General features: G+C 38.9%; 1 protein-coding gene across 7 annotated transcripts in view; it reads right to left on the bottom strand.

Annotated features, from left to right (window-relative positions):
• THRB (thyroid hormone receptor beta) overlaps positions 1–16,599 on the bottom strand; it is a 292,618-nt gene that overhangs the window by 134,986 nt on the left and 141,033 nt on the right. Inside the window, exon 1 of one of the 7 annotated variants that reach the window (XM_054708076.1) lies at positions 15,472–15,514. The exons of the other annotated variants lie outside the window; for them this stretch is intronic. The gene's annotated coding sequence lies outside the window, so the exon portion shown is untranslated. Of the gene's footprint in view, positions 1–15,471; positions 15,515–16,599 lie in introns of those variants that run through there. 7 annotated transcript variants of the gene reach the window in all.

The raw sequence follows: 16,599 nt of genomic DNA, 5'->3' as shown, positions 1-16,599 counted from the left end.
ATGTAATATATGGTATGTGTGTTTTTGCATTTATAGAGTTTGCTAGGTTGCTTTTCAAAGATTCATAAGACCACAGCAGTGTATAAGAATCCCACTCCTCATCTTTCCATATATCACAGTTGTCGGTATAACCATTCTTTTAAAATTTTTACCAATTTGATGGAAGGGGTGATATCTTATTGTAATAGCTGAATGAATGGTTACCCCTCCCCCCCAAAAAAGTTCTAAGTTCTAATCCCAAGAATCTAGGAATAATATCTTCTTTGGAAAAGGGGTCTTTGAAGACATAACTAAGGATCTCTAGATGAGATCATCCTGGATTATCTGGTGGGCACTAAAGCCAATGACAAGTATCCTTCTGAGAGACCCACAGGGAGAGATACACAGGGAGAAAAGGAGGGAACCATGTGAAGAAAGAGGCAGAAGTTGAAGTTATGCCCATACAAGCTGGAGAATACCTGAGACCACAGACACTGGAAAATGCAGGGAAGATTCTCCCCTAGAGCCTTCAGAAGGAGAATGGCCCCGACTTTGATTTCAGTCTTCTTGCTATGAAAATACATTTTGTTATTTTAAATTACCACAAGTTTGTGGTAACTTGTTATGGCAGCCCTAGGAAAGGAATACATGTAATCATTGTTACCATAAACTTATGTTTTTCTAAAAAATACTAAGGTTGAACATTTTTTCATGTGTTTTTATTGGCCATTTGGATTGGCTTTTCTGCAAATTGACTATTCAGATATTTATCTCATTTTTTAAATGTTGTTTTTTTTCTATGAATTCTTATGAATGCTGTAAAAATGCAGATATGAACCTTTCCCACATGTTATAAGACATTTAGCTTATGTCTTTGAGTTCCTTTAGGATATGTTTGGTCATTTAGTTAAAAAAAAAAACAAACAAAAAGAAAATGACATGGCACGCTCATCTTTTCCTTTATCCTTTATAAGTTAGTTCCTGTTGACATTTCTCTGACTATGGGTTATAAAAATCTTCTTCCTAAACCTTCTCTAAAAAGTTTGTGGGGCACAAAGATGGTCCCCAAAGATGTCCGTTTATACACTCTCATCCTTGGAACCTGTGAAGATGCTACCTTCCTTGACAAGAATGACTTTGTAGATGTGATTGATAATACAGATTTTGAGATGGCGAGATTATCCAGAATTATCCAGGTGGACCCAATCATGAGCGAGTCTTTAATTAAAGCAGTGTTTCACTGTAGTTCCTTGACTTTTGTAGGTATACAATGTCATCAACAAAAAAGTGATATCACTTTTTTGGTTGCATGAAATATGACAATTATTTCTTGTCCCATTAAATTTTCTAGAAACTCTGAAACAATAATGAATAATATTAGTGAAAGCAGAGGTTCCTACCTGTAGAGCAGTGATTTTCAGCCTTTTTCATCCTATGGCACACATAAACTTAATTACTAAAATTTTGAGGCATACAAAAAACTTTATTTTTTGCTGATCTGACAAAAAATTACGTATAGTTTTTATTCATTCACACCAGATGAATATTGTGTTGGCTGTTGTCTTTTTTTTTTTTTTTTTTGGCAATCTAAGGGAAAAGAGGTCAGTGCCCCAACTCACTGGCACACTGGTTAAAATTGCTGTTATAGAAGATTGCACAGATGGTCTCAAATTTCCGTGTCTGTGGCCTTTGCCATGAAACTCTGCAATGCTCTCACACAGAGTCTAGGCTGAGCCATGTAAGTGCTTTGGCCAATGGGATGTTAGCATATATGATGCAAGCAGAGGCCTGAAAAGTGCTTCTGATAATGGGCTTACTCTTGTTCTTGGTCCTTTGTCACTACCATGAAAGCAAGCCTGGGCTAGCCTCCTGGAAGAGGAGAACATGTTCTGTAGGGTACAATGTTCCCAATCATTCTGGCAGAAGCCATCATAGATGAGTCCATAGCCAGCCAGCCCCAGACACATGAGCAAGCCCAGCCCAGTTCCTCTGATTCCCACTAACTGTGAGCTACTTATGTGTTCAACATTTTATGTCCGGGAAGTTGAATAGCTGTTCTGCAGCATTTTTGTGATAATACATCATTCATCCACTCTCTTATGCCTGATTTTAATATAAAGAGCCTTAGAATGTCACCACTTAGAATTTTGTTCTTTGTTAATTTTTGGTGGGTAGTCTTTATCACATTGAAGTAAAACAGAAACGAACAATAATTAAGGTTTTTAAAATTAAAAATGGCTGGATTTTACAAATGACTTTTCCACTTGTACTGTTACAATCACTTTTTCCTTTCCTTAATCTTTCTTGGTCATAGTGCATTATTCTTTTGAGATGCCTCTGGATTTTACTTGGTAATATTTCATTTAGAAGTTTGTACCTATGTGTATAAGTGAAATTGGTCCATGTTTTCTAGTCTGTATTTTGTTTATAAAGTTTGGAATAAAGGTTATGCTGGCTTTAGAAAATTATTTGGGGCCTTTCAAAATTGATTAAGGAGCCCAAATACAAGAAAGGACATAAAGATCTGAAAAATATAAGCTACACAATCTAATAGATTTGTGCAGACAACTTGCATTACAAGGCTGAAAAGAAAATTTTAACTTACTTTAAAAAGTAAATACTTTTATAGACCATAATCTTAGATCATAAGAAATAAAAATGATATTACATAAGAAAGCACTAGCTAGTCAATGTTAAGTACTTGAAAAATTCTAGGATTAATAAGAAAAGCAAAATTTCAATTACAAGCTATCTATATCCAATGAAAAGGAGAATATTTATTTCCTCCACAAACTCATGGAAGACAGTTAAAGCAATATTCAGAGAAAAACATATAACTTATGGCTATGGTAGTTTTGCTATTAAAAGACTTATAATAAATGAACATACTGCTTATACTAAAAAATTCCATGAAGAACAAAAGATTAAACCTAAATAAAGTGTGAAGAAGTTAATAAAGATAAATACTGAAATAAATGAAGTAGAAAACAAAAATGGGAAAAAGAACAAATAAATTCAAAAGCTGGTTCCTTTGTAAAAGATATAATCCTATCCTGAGTATGATTATGGAAAGAAGAGAGGAAAATATTATTATTGAAAAAATAAACACACAAAAAGATGAAAATAATTATAAGAAAGCACTTATTGAATCCTACTGAAAAGGATATAAAAATCTAGAGGGAATGGATTACTTCTTAACAAGATAAGAATTAACCCAAGAAGAAGAAAAATTGAATAAAAGGAGATTGAAACAGTGATCAAAATTCTATCATTTAAAAGTATCAGGTTAAAGAATTCCACAGCTGGGCTCCAACTAACTTTTAAAGATGGTTTTAGTGCCATTTAAACTATTCTAGATTGCCGGAAAAAAAAATGAACCACACCAAAATTAATTTTATGCATTAAATAGGTCAGTGGTTCTCATAGTATTTTCTGGACTTGCAGCATCAGCATTGTCTGGAAACTTGTTAGAAATGCAAATTATCTGGCCCCATCCCAAACCTACTGCATCAGAGACTCTGGGGGTGAGGGTCCAGGGATTCAAGGCTGTTGAGTGATTTAAGGGCATGCTGAAGTTTGAGAACTACTGCTCTAAATGTAGCCGGCATCTATAATAATCTATAATAATAAAAGCATAATATGCTAATTAGACCGGAAGTCCTTCTGGACGAAGCTGGGGCTGCGAGGGCTGCGGCTCCAAGGGCCGAGCCCCTTGCATGAATTTTGTGCATCGGGCCTTTAGTACATCTATATATAAAAGGTTGTAAGTTGCTCCATCTCCAGGAATATCTCCTAAATTTACCTGCTTTGCTTTCCTTTTTCTCAAGACCATAATCTATCTTTCAAACATATTATATTGAACTTGCTCATACAATTCTTCCCTCCCACAAATTTTGTTAATGCATAACAAATATCTTCCATGTATAAACACATCCAGGCATTGACTTTGATGATTACCTGGAAAATCATTTCTATAGGATGCATGGACTGTGGACTGTATATGGTAATGTTGGATGGGAATGTGTAAGTAGCATGAAAACCTGGTATTGGGGTTTGTGCTGACAATAGAAGTTGCATGTGTGGGATGAGGTTAAGGGTGATGGTGCAAGTATCAATATTAGCATCTATTTATATATTGATAGAAATAATGGTTGGTAATTGATCCCAAACTAAGTTAGACATGACCATTTGCAAGTTGCCTTCTAATTACCAAACAAGAAGTACATTTTCCCAGTAAGGGCAAATTGGTCACAATGGGTTGGAACATTTTGGTATTTTTAAATCATGAGATAATGAGGTATGTGAAATGCATACCACAAAAGCCAGGTGTTTCACATCCATTATATCATTTCCCCTGATATCTACTGTGAAAAGTATTTATTATAAGCTCCATTTTTTTTTTAATGAGGAAAGAAAGGGTAAAAAAATCCAGGAGCTTGTCCAAGGACACCCAGTTCTATGCAGGATTCAAAATCAGGTTTGCCTTGCTCTAATCTACTATCTCAGAACTTTTTTCTAAGACCAAGTTGGCTCCCAAGAAATCTGAGTCTGTCTCCTCCTCCCATGAACCAACTGCTTCAGAAAGAGTCTTTTCCCAACAGATAACATACTTCCTTCCTTGTTCATTTAGATGTGCTCAAAGTTAAAGCGCTTCAATGATGTTTTTATTTTGTTTGCCCAGAGACTAACAAATCGTTACACACGCTTCATAAAAGAAATCATTTTAATATTAATAGCCGAGTCTTTTGGGGATTAAGGGCTTGGGGTTTGCTTTGGCATGCAGAAGGAATATTAGTTACCTGTAATTCTGGTTTTGGGGAGGCTCCTAGCTGTAACAGATAACAGCTCCCTGCATCGAAATTTCCTGGCACATGACAGGCCCGAGCTGGAAAGCTCGGATTTCCCTGCTTCTGACCACCCACAGGGAGGAGGCATGAATCTGTCAACAGTGTGGTCTCCTCTATAAAGCTGCCTTCCTCAGAAGTCTCTGGTTCCTCACACTGAGACGCAGTGCTCAAGCCAAGATGATTGGGTTGTCATAAATATAGACTCCCTGAGAACAGAAATTATAACCGGGCTGAGCAACAGGGAAAAATTCTCCAAAACAGAGGAGCATAAGTTTTCTTAGTATTTGCCTGCTCACAGCTGACTAACTTGGCTCCTGGGGATGGAGGTGGGTGAATCACCAAATTTTCAAGGTGAGCAGGGTAGTTGGGCTTGTTTTTTTCCAAGGCATAGCAAATGGTTTCACAACTGGGTAAAGAAAGAAAATGTTAGGTTTAAACCCTCTGCTACCAGTCCATTGCTCAAAGTCCTTGACTTAACTATGCAGATCATAATATATAGCCTTGTAACTGGTAACTGTGTAGGCCTTTGGGAGCTGATGAAACTTCTAAAGAGATCTAAAATATGTCTGCATGCAAATAGTTTTCTTTTTACTTTCCTACAATTAATTGACAAAATTTGGTAATCAATTAGGGAGGTACATAATTTATTATGACTCAGTTAATTACCCTTGCATATCTGGTTCTTATAAAAAGTCACTTTTTTTTTTTTAAAAAGCATACCTCATTCTCATTTTCCTCATAATAAAGAATGGAAATCTTTCGTGAGAGTTCTTAATTGTTTTTATAAATACAACCAACAACAAATGATAAACTATTAATGTTGCTTTATTGCTGGGAAGTAATTGGTGATTAAACTAGACAAATGTATGTTTATTGATGTTAGCAAGCAAATTTTGATATCCTACACTGTGCCATATGTATGCTGAATACTATCTGAGACCATAAATTATTTTTATATTCATTTAATAGGAATAACATGAAAATGTATGAGTTAAAATTTATTTGTTTGGAACATCAAAGGACTATATGTTCATTATAGAAAAAATAAAAAATATAGACAAGTATAAAAAACAATGACTAGTCCTGGAACTATCAGGCCGTCCCAAATCATACTTTCTTTCTAGTTTTTCTATGTATCTGTTTTATATATAATTGAATTTATATCATAAGTTCCAACTTTTATCATTTCCACCTATAACTTCACCATTTTCCTATGCTATAATCTCTTCATAAGTAGTGCTTTTAATGTTTTAAAATAGTCCACTATATAGATATAACAACATCTATTTAAATTCTCCCATTGAAAGTTATTTGGTTGATTTTCAAATACAAATAATGCCACAAATAACATTTCTGTGCCAACATCTGTCTCTGAATTCTGGCTTATTTCTTTAGAAAAAAATTTCAGAAGTATTCCAGAAGATTCTCAAATTATTGCTTCAAAAAATATGAACATTTGGTGGGGCTCTTGATACAACTGCAAATTGTTGTGTCCCAAATTGTCATGAATTTGCTCTGTCTATATTGCAACTTTTTTTCTGATTCCAGCTGCCTTGAGCTAAGTATAAAATATTGTCTCCAGAGTTTCCAGACCACTTGCCAATGATCTGAGACTACACAGTCTAGTGTAGTCAGGTTGAGACTGTGAGTACATATTGGAGACCACTGAAATAGCTTTTGTTGCTATTTGCTGTAGAATTCTGCCCACCTGGCCAAAATAAACACACAAACAAAAAAAAAGGGAGGTTGAGTTTTGAAGAAGTTGCAGGCTGTAAGTTTTCAGGAAGGCAGGGGAAGGGATGCTTGGCAGGACTATATAAAAGGAGCTTACGCAGTTGGACTGAATGAGATAGCAAGAAGATAAATACTAATAATGATAGTATTAATAACAATAATAGCAAATTTGTTACAAACATAAACATACACGCTATCAAAGTGCTGGCTTTAGAATTTGGGGCTCTAGGAAAGCATTAGGGAATCTTAGGGTACACGATTAGGGTATTATAGAGGTCCTAAGTCTCTGCAAAATGTTGAAGTCCTAGACTATAGAATCACCATTGGATACATAACATCCCTATCTTTTGAAATATAGATGAGAGTGAATAATCTAATTAGGCAGAAACCACTCTGTTATCTAACTGGGCAGAAACCATTCTGGAGTGAATGAAATCTTTGTTATAAAGCCAAATACAGAAAAATAAATTTGAGGCATGCAGAATAGGCCTTAAAAAGGAGCATGGCCAACTTTCATTAATAAGTAAATTGTAATCCTTGGTCTTTTGTTGTGTCTAAGTGTACGTATAACCCTGCACTTGCATCTTAAACTCTTGTTCACGTTTTGGTTCACCATAGTGTAATTATTTGTTCATGGTAAAAACTCAATAAATATTTGCTAAATTTTAATTGAATATATTGTTTCTTTCTATGAGTTATCTGAATTGGGAATTTTCCATGTCTTTGAAGTGAAATCTATATGTGTTTATGGAATAGATTCATGCCTCTCTTTTGTTTTTTGTGCCGCTATCAACCAAAAGTTCTAGAATGTTCCTTCCTTAGAAGGAAGGAAATGAACTGTCCATTTTCTTTGCCATTTAGTTGCCACCCTTCAGTTATTCAGGCCCCAGACAGAATCTTTGCACCTGCTGTTCCCTTTGTCTGGAAGGCTTGCTTGTCTCCTCTTTCTTGCTGGCTCTCACTCCTGGGCCAGGTGCAGCTGGGATGCTATTTCATCAGAGAGGCCGTCTCTGGTTCTGCCTCCCTGCACTTGACATTTTTTGTTATTTTCTCTCTCAGCCTCTTAGCCTTTTCCTAGCATGCATTCCAACTGAAATCATTTTATTTATTTCTGTATTTTAAAAATTTTGGTATATTTCAAACTTTTAAAACTCACGATGAGAAATGTTTTACATTGATTCATGCCCTCACACATACATAGAAATGAAACAATAGTTTGATGAAATAACACATTTAAGTCTGGGAGAATGAAGTCTAGTTCTTCATTCTATTCTAGTTTGCTCGTTAAACAATCACAGAATGGTTGGTGACCCATTAAATTGATCTTATAACCCATGAAGAACAGGGTACAACCCAAAATTTGAAGTATTGGGCTATTTGTTTTGTTTCCCCCTGACTCCAAAAAATGTAAGCTCCATGAGGTCAGAGAATATATATTTGCCTTATTCACTGTAATAGAGTCGAAACTCAGTATTTTTTGAGCAAATCAATACATGAAAAAAAAGAATACATTAATGAGCAAAATCTTATTAAGTTTATCTTTCTTATTTGGGCATACATGTGCTCTTAAGTAAAAAAAATATATAAATATATATATATCTAAGTGGATCGCCATTTCCCGTTCTAATAAAATGATTTTCAGAATCCAATCTAATGTTCAGGAACCCAATAGGCATTTCATAAAAGACACTGACATCACTGAATTGGTTAGTAACTCACAGAATTTGAGAATACATTTGAAGACTAGAATTTATACCTGAACTTTTATAATTTATAGGATGCATTATAAGACTGCTCCTTAAATAAACCAGAAAACTCCACTCCCTTATTTAGTGCTGCTTGAGTGGCAAAGAGGCCAGTGAACAAACAGGTAAAAAAGGGAAGCTAAAAAAAAAACAAAACACAAAGGAAGGTTTCCCTCACACGGACATCTGTCTTGGCTTCCTAAACGCTATTGAAGCAGGGGCGGATGAGCGGGCTGGCTACCCTAAATGGAAGCTTGGGGTCACATTTCTATTCTACTTGTGGAAAGTTTTTCCACGTGCTTATTTAAAATCTTTCTTTGTCAATCCGATACCAAATTACTCTGTTACTGTTTGATCTTTGTGAACTAAGGAAAAATATTCTGTTCAGAGTAACAAGCTTTTCATGTGATTTAAGAATTGTTGTCTACTTACAAGAATAAACTGACAAACAAAATAGATCCAGAGGCATGGAAGCATGCAACAGACTGAGGATTCTCAGAGGGAAGGGGCAGGGGAGATGAACCAAAGAATTTATATGCATATATGCATAATCCATGGACACAGACAATAGTGGGATGAAGGCCTGGGGAGGGTACTGGAGTGGGGAGGATGGGAGTCAGTGCGGGCGGCAAAGGGGACATCTGTGATACTTTCAACAATAAAGATGAATTAAACAAAAAAGAATCCCCATAGTAGGAAACTATTGATCAATAATCTTTGCCTTTTGGAAATGAAATGATGTACTTTCACTTCCTTCACCGAGAGAGAAAGGAAAAGAGAAGACCTTCTTGTATTCATCATTTTTTAAAAAAATAGATAACTATTTCTTGGGAGACTTGAGTGTCCATTCCTTGCTCTTGAGCAGAGCCTCTCCAGTTTTAGTGTGCATCCAAATCACAGACGGGCTTCTTAAACAGACTGCTGGCTCCTACACGGAGAGTTTCTTTCTCAGTAGGTGTGGGTTGTGGCCACACAATTTACATTTCTAATTAGTTTTCAGTTGGTGCTGATGCTCCCTGTGTGAGCACCACATTTTGAGACCCACTGCTCTGAAATAATGGTTCTCGATTGGGAGCAATTTTGTCCCGGAAGCGGATACTTGGCAATGTCTAGAGACATATTTGATTGTCACACTAGGTGTGTGTATGGGGGTATCTGCTGTCATCTAGTGGGTAGAGTCTAGGGATGCTGCTGAATGTCCTACAATGCACAGGATAGGTGCCCACAACAAAGAATAGTCCAGCCCCAAATGTCAGTCGTGCTAAGGTTGAGAAACCTTGTTTTAAAGGAACTCTTTCTCATGCAGCCACTTTGTTTAATAAGAGTTTAAATTACAGGTAAAACAAGAGCTACTCATTGCAGAAGCCTTCAACTAAAGTGAGATGATGTCACAGAAATTAAATTAATTGGGTGGTGTCTCAAGCACATATCTACTGTCATCTATTTCGGTGTTGGTCTGTTTCTCCCACATTCACATGTCCATTAAGCTTATAAAACACTACACAGTCCAGACATTTACTCATCCAAAATGTAAATGAGGACCTGTGTATGGCTGAAGAGGGATGTGAAGGCAGTTGAGATGAATAAACGTTTTTACTCCCCAAGGAGCTGCAATAACAACCTTGCCCCAAACAGATAAGATTACAGACACACCTTGACTGTGAAAAATGTAAATACCATGTACCACAAAATAATGGAGTTGGAAAGGACTTTGCTATTATCTAGTAGACTCAATATTTCTGTTGAATATTATTTATTAATACAGAAGAACTTGGTTGGCACCTTGGCAAAGGCTTAAGCAAAATTGAGGAGTTAATTATTGCCTTGGGTACCTTCTGCTCTCTCCTCTCCATTTTTCATAGACTCTTGCAACCATCTATTTTCAGAATTTACAGAGCCCATACCACAAGTAAAACCTGGCCTCAGATTAAAAAAACAAACTTCACTATCAGGTATGACTTCTACCCATCTTTTCCCAACCCTCCTGTTACAGCTGAGACCCTATCTCAGCAAATAGTACCCTGAAAGAGGTTTCCCATGGTGAAAACGAATCAGTGTTTTTGCTTTTTTTCTCATTCGCCTCTGTATTATCCAGTCCATCTCCAAATCTTGTGGATTATTCTTTCTAAATCTCTCTTCTGGACGTCCCTCAATCATTTCTACCTTTATGTCGGTTTATACCAACATCCTTTCTCTACTGGATCATGAACAGGCTTTCCACTGGCCTGCCAATCGTTGGACTTGCCCCCTCTACATATGCTATCCAGAGTGAGGTCTCTAAAGCACATATGTGAGATCATGTCATCTCACTGCCTAAAATCATTTATTTGCTACTAATAGGTCCAGAGACCTTATGATGACTTATAAGACTCTATTTACACAGTCCACTGCTTGTTTCTGATATTGTGTTCCTCTTTTCTCTATTCCCCCAACCTTCCTCTTATGCCATAATCATCCTAATTTCTTTTTGGTTTTCATGAAAGTGTCATGCTCTCCCTTAATAACATACCTTTGCATGTGCTGTTTCCCCTGCCAAGAATACTTGAATACTTGCACCTGTCTTCTGCCCCACATCCCACTGTTACTTCAGGCCTCAGCTAAAATGGTACTTCCCCTGGAAAGTTTTCCTTGACCTCCCAAGTCAGAGTTAGGTGCCCCGCCCTTGTGTTCTCCTGGCATTTTGTAAAGCTCCTCATTGTGATTATCTTCTGTTATAATTGTCTTTGTCCCCCAGTCATACGAAGACACTAAGAAGGTGGGGTTTCCATGTCTTTTGTTCTCATGTCATCATAGTTCCTGTACTTAGCATAGTATTTGGCACACAGTAAATACTGGCTATACTTCTTGGTGGGAATTTAATAAAATATATTATCCTAGGAGAGAAGTTAATGAAGCTGGTTGGGGAGATAAATTTTGAGATACAAAAGGAGCCTTCCCTGGGGTGGAGGGTCCTTGAATTCAAACCATGCTGCTGACATTTTCTATGTACACACCCGCATTTGTGTGGCAGAATCATTGCAAGACCCAGCTCTCCTGCTAATTCAGAGAGTTGATCTCCTGATATAGCCTTCAGTAATGTTCACATTCTTTCCTCTCTATTACATCTAAGTAGATGAAAGCACCATAGGACGGCAGTGTGGCTGGACCATGGTGAGCTGAGGGGAAAAGAATGGGGGTGAGATCAGGGAGGCCAATTTCTACAGGGCCAAGCAGCCCATGCTGAGGAGCAAAGACTTTATTTTTAGCCCAACAGGGAATTTTTAAAGAGTTTAAGTCATGGTAGCCACTGGCTCCATCACTCCAGCTGCTTTGTGGAAAACAAATTCAAGAATGGGCCAAAAGTGAAAAGACAGAGACCAGTCAATAGACCATTGAAGCATTTCAGAGAGATGATGGTGGCCTGACCTGGGATGATGGCAGTGGAGGTGGTGGGAGTGTTCAGATTCTAGATATATTCTGGAGGTAGAAGATATAGGAGTTGCTGAAGAGTTCGGATTTGGGGTGAGGGAAAGTGTTAGCAAGTATGATTTCTAGGTTTTTTGGATTGAACACCTAGATTAATGATGCTGTCATTTAATGAGATGAGAAGACAAAAATGCCTACTAATTTTCAAGGCCCAGCTCAATTCTTACCTCCTCCATGAAAGCTGTCATCAACTTCAACACAACCTACTCGCTTTTCTCTCAGCAATGTGGGAAATCATTGTCCCAACGCTCATCCTTTCACGAGTATGTGCTGAACTCCCCAATCTGGCCATGCCCCTTGAAGGGGCCATAAGCAATTTCTGGGATAGAGCTTTGGTTGTAGTAGGTGCTCCATTATGTTGCTTGGTGAATTAAATACGATTCACATTGGGGCAAATGCTCAGGAATTGCTCCCTGGAGCTGTCAGCTGCTAAGAGTGTCCTGTCACCCACAGGACTAAACGTTCAGATCCTCCAGCTCATACTCCAATTGGACATTTTAGAAAGCCCATTACCAAAAGCCTCTGAAAACTGTGTTCCTTGCTAGAATCTTAAAGACAGGCATTTAACTTCTATTATAGACTCTATGATTATTTAGTATTATCCCTTTTCACTTGACATATAGTTACTGTTCCTTCCTATTATTAACTATTGCCTTAAAATGCAGCCTCATTTCCTCTTCTATTAAATAGAAATTCAGGATAAGTTTCTCCTCACTGAAAACACTGACTATTTCCAAGTACATTTCATTCTCTGCAATATTCATTCACACTTTGGTTAGAATGCTTTAAAATCTTTCCAGATACCATACTATTACCTTTCAATTCATCTTAAAAGTTTTTTAAAAATATAAATCTGGTGTATATTTAGAGTTAGACATTGATTGTAAGGACTTCCCACACAAAGCTAGAATGCTCTCTATAATAGTCTGAACAGTGAAAAAGGAACATAATTATGAAAACCTTATGTAGAAGCAGGAATTAGGCTTTGCCTTTTTTTTTTCTTTAAACTTGAGACCTTTGTGAATCACTTAGATGATGATTGTTCATTATCTACTCTAGTACTGGGATAGGCATTTTAGACACCCTTTGTCACTGAATTATCCCAACCACCTTGTGATAGATTTTACCTCCATCTCACAGCAGAGAGAACACATACTCAGTCTGAGGATACACAACTAGAAGCAACAACACCCGCACCAGACCCAGGGCTCCAGTGATGGGGGAGTGAACCCCTTATGAAAAACCCGGTTCCCATGTAGCACTTACCAAACTATTTGAGAATTCTTTCTTAAATCAATCCAAGTCCTGAAATTTCCAGTCACTGTCAGTCCTACCATCCAAAACAGGAGTTCTTTACATGGACTTCATAAGGCTCCACGAAATCGCTGATCTTCTGTGCTAGTTTTGCATTTATATAAATGAATTCTTCTGGGGGACTCAGTCTATAGTTTGATTTTTTTGGTCAGGTTGTCAAAGGGGTCTGTTACTTGCCCCCCCTCTCCAAGCATAAAACCCCTTTTCCTAAGGACATACAGAACAAGTAGCCTCCTCACTCCATACTTGAGTCCTTGTACTTGAAAACAGCTGCAATCCCTTTTGCATTCTTCTCTTCTCCACACGGACTACTCCCAGTTCCTCCCACCTTTCCTGTGCAACACGATTATCTCCAAAGCCTCAGTGTCTATGAACACATTCTGGTTGTTTCCTCAAGCGTGGTGCTGGAGGGAACTCAATGTCCCTCAAGGTATGGAACCAGCAACTGATTACAACTTTATTCATACATACGTAAGAATAGAAAAATAATTCATTCTTCTTTTACCCATCTCCTTAGAATTGTTAAACTTAAAAAAAAACCACATCATTATAATTTCTATCCTTTTTTTATCCTCCCTTCAGACCCCTCACACCTCGGCCATGACCAAGAAAACCTGAGATCCAGGAGTTATACATATATTTTGCCTTGCCTTTTAACTCTAATTCAAAATATATGAGAAACACTGGAAAAAAGAAGTTTGTGTAATCTCATCCTTAGCAACGATCCATGGGAATTTTAAGAAAAGGTGGCAATATGGACAGGTCTTGACCCCACATTAACTGTTAAAATCTTGAGCGTTCTCACAGAGAGCACGAGGGGAGGTTTGACACTTACCCTGCTGTCCTCCTGGCTTTCGGGATCTGCTGACATCTCCACGCCCTCAGCATGAGCTTCCTTCTACACTACTTCCCAGCCAGGTAGAATTAAAAACTTCCTAAGCAAATAAACTGCTTGGCTGCTTGGAACCCAGAGCCACGTCCTGCACTTACGTGGCTGAGCTATCCCAATTACACATGCTTGAAATGCACCTTAGAGACCTGTGCTGACTGACGCTGGGGTGACGTCATGACTGTATGGATTTTGCCACATAACGCACTCCGCGGCCAAGCAGCTCCCAACGCCAGGCTGCTCTCTGCAGCTGGGATTCCACACCATGCCTCCCACCCCGCGACCAGAGCCAGTGTCGCAGCAGGAAGATGAGCAAAGCTCGTGGTAACCGAAACCCCTCGTGAAACGAGACTCCTCTAACACCAGGAGGCTGCCTGGACCACTAACACCTGACAGGCTACCTTATCCGCATCCACAGGCCCTGGACGAGGAGGAGAACGTTTACTGCTCTCCACCTCCAGTTCCCTCCCACCAGCCCGGTCATCCTAACTGCAGAGGGGAAGTAAAATAACTCACTGCACTAATTATGCTGCTTATGACCAGGATGTGGACAGGGATAATTTGCCTTGACATAGGCTTACGGTTCCCATATATTTGAAGTTTCCTTGGCTTTGAAGCCATCAAGGTTCAGGCTTGGCAGGCTGCATTTCAAGTGGCTTTTTTTTTTTTTTTAAAGAAAGGCATTATTCTGAAAATGCCCCCTATAGCAACACTCGTTTGCTGCCGGGGTGCCTCGCAATGACTTTAATTTGCTTTACTGCACTCTTCAGATATCATGTTTGTGCCGGCGTGTCAGGTCTGGAAGCTGTCTGCATGCCAAGGCAATGCCCCCCTAAGTGAAGTCTTACATAAGCCCGACAAATTATCTTCACATGGAAATCATCTCGATGGGCTATTATGGAGCCATGAAAATAACTGCTGGTGAACCACCAAAACAAAAGCTGGCTGCGCAAATACTTCAGAAAGCCCCAGTCACATGGCATTTCTTCTGCCAGTGACATTGTGCCAGGAGATTTGTTAAAGGTACTGGCATATTTTCCTTTCTTTTCCACTTCCATCCTTTCCTCCCTCTCCCCTCCCTCCCTCGATGATTCCTTCTCTTCCTTTCAGCAGACATGGTTCTCTTTTCCTCTCCTCCCTCTTCCCATTTCTTCCTCCCTCCTCCCCTCCCTCCCTCTTGTTCACACCTTCCTGTCCCCTCCTTTCTGGGTGTCCCTGTCCCGCATGTTATTGTTCAGATTCTCTCTCTATTTTTTATCTTTATTGTTGAAAATATTACAGTTATCCACCCCTTTTCCCCGTTGACCCCCTCTACCCCACACCCACCCCAGACTCTATATTTTATTGTCAATCCACCTGATACTCCTAGATTCGAAATACCCTGCACTGATCATTTATAACCCTCTCTTAGATTATAGCAATCAAGATGGTCTATCACCGCTCTCCTCTACTTAACAATCCTCAATTTCTTCTCACTGGGTCCAAGATAAAACCTTACTCTTCAGCTTGTACACGAGATGCTCCAGTCCAGCCCGGACTCCCACCATCCTACCTCCCGCCTTCACAGTCTCCGTCCGCAGCACACCTCACTACCTCCCAAACAGGCTCTGCCTGCTACAACTCTGACAGCCGCGCCTCCTGTCTGCTCCGTTTCCCAAAGCCTGAGCCAAGCCCTTCTCTCACCTCCTCAGGCAAAGTTAGTTACTTTCCTCCTCGGGTTAACACTGCATTACAAACATAGTTTTCTGTCTCCTCAAATAGGTTAAGAGGTCCTAGGGCAAAGGTGTTGCTGACTCACCCACCAGGCAGTTGCTCAATATATGTTTGCGGAATGAACTTTGTTTCTCGGAGTTTCTGCTGGATATTTCACAGGTGTGAAGCAGCAGCAGCACAGTATAATACCTACAAGGATACATGTGCGCCCTGGCCAGTGTGGCTCAATGATTAGAGCATTAGCCTGCTCACCGAAAGATTGTGGGTTCGATTTCTTGTCAAGGGCATGATTCTGGGCTACAGATTTGCTCTCCGGCCCTAGTCAAGTGCACATGGTGGCAACCAATCTATGTCTCTCTCTCTCCCTCTTCCCCTCTCCCTCTTCCCCTCTCTCTTCTACTCTCTCTAAAAAGGAATGGAAAAAATATCCTTGGGTAAGGATTAACAAACAAATAAAATTCAAATCCCATCTGTGACTTGAGCAAGTTACCTTATCTCTTGGTGCCTCAGTTTCCTCATCTATAAAGTGGAAATAATATCATTCAACTCTAGGGTGGTCATGAAGACTAAATGAGTTGCAATATGTAATGTAGTTATAACACTGCCTGGAAAATGGACAGACATACATGTTACGTGTTTGCTAAATAAAATGGAGGTGATTCTGATATCCCGTGGCTGTGCCTGAGGAAGAAGGTTTGGGGCATTATCAGGACTGACAATATAGGAGACTAAGTAGATCCTTTATTGGGAACGTCAGTGTCTGCCTCACTCTTCCAATCAAAAGGATAGCCACAAACAACAAGAATAAATCACCATTCTACAAGAAAACTAAAATTGTTTTAGGCTGCACTCAGGGTTATGGCATGAGCTAGCTGGTTCTGGAAGGTATATAAGAAAAAGCAAAAACGGTTAA

This window comes from Eptesicus fuscus, chromosome 18 (genome assembly GCF_027574615.1).
Source record: "Eptesicus fuscus isolate TK198812 chromosome 18, DD_ASM_mEF_20220401, whole genome shotgun sequence".
NCBI lineage: Eukaryota > Metazoa > Chordata > Mammalia > Chiroptera > Vespertilionidae > Eptesicus > Eptesicus fuscus.
Note: the sequence above shows the minus strand (reverse complement) of the source record. Positions and strands in the feature narration are given on the sequence as shown.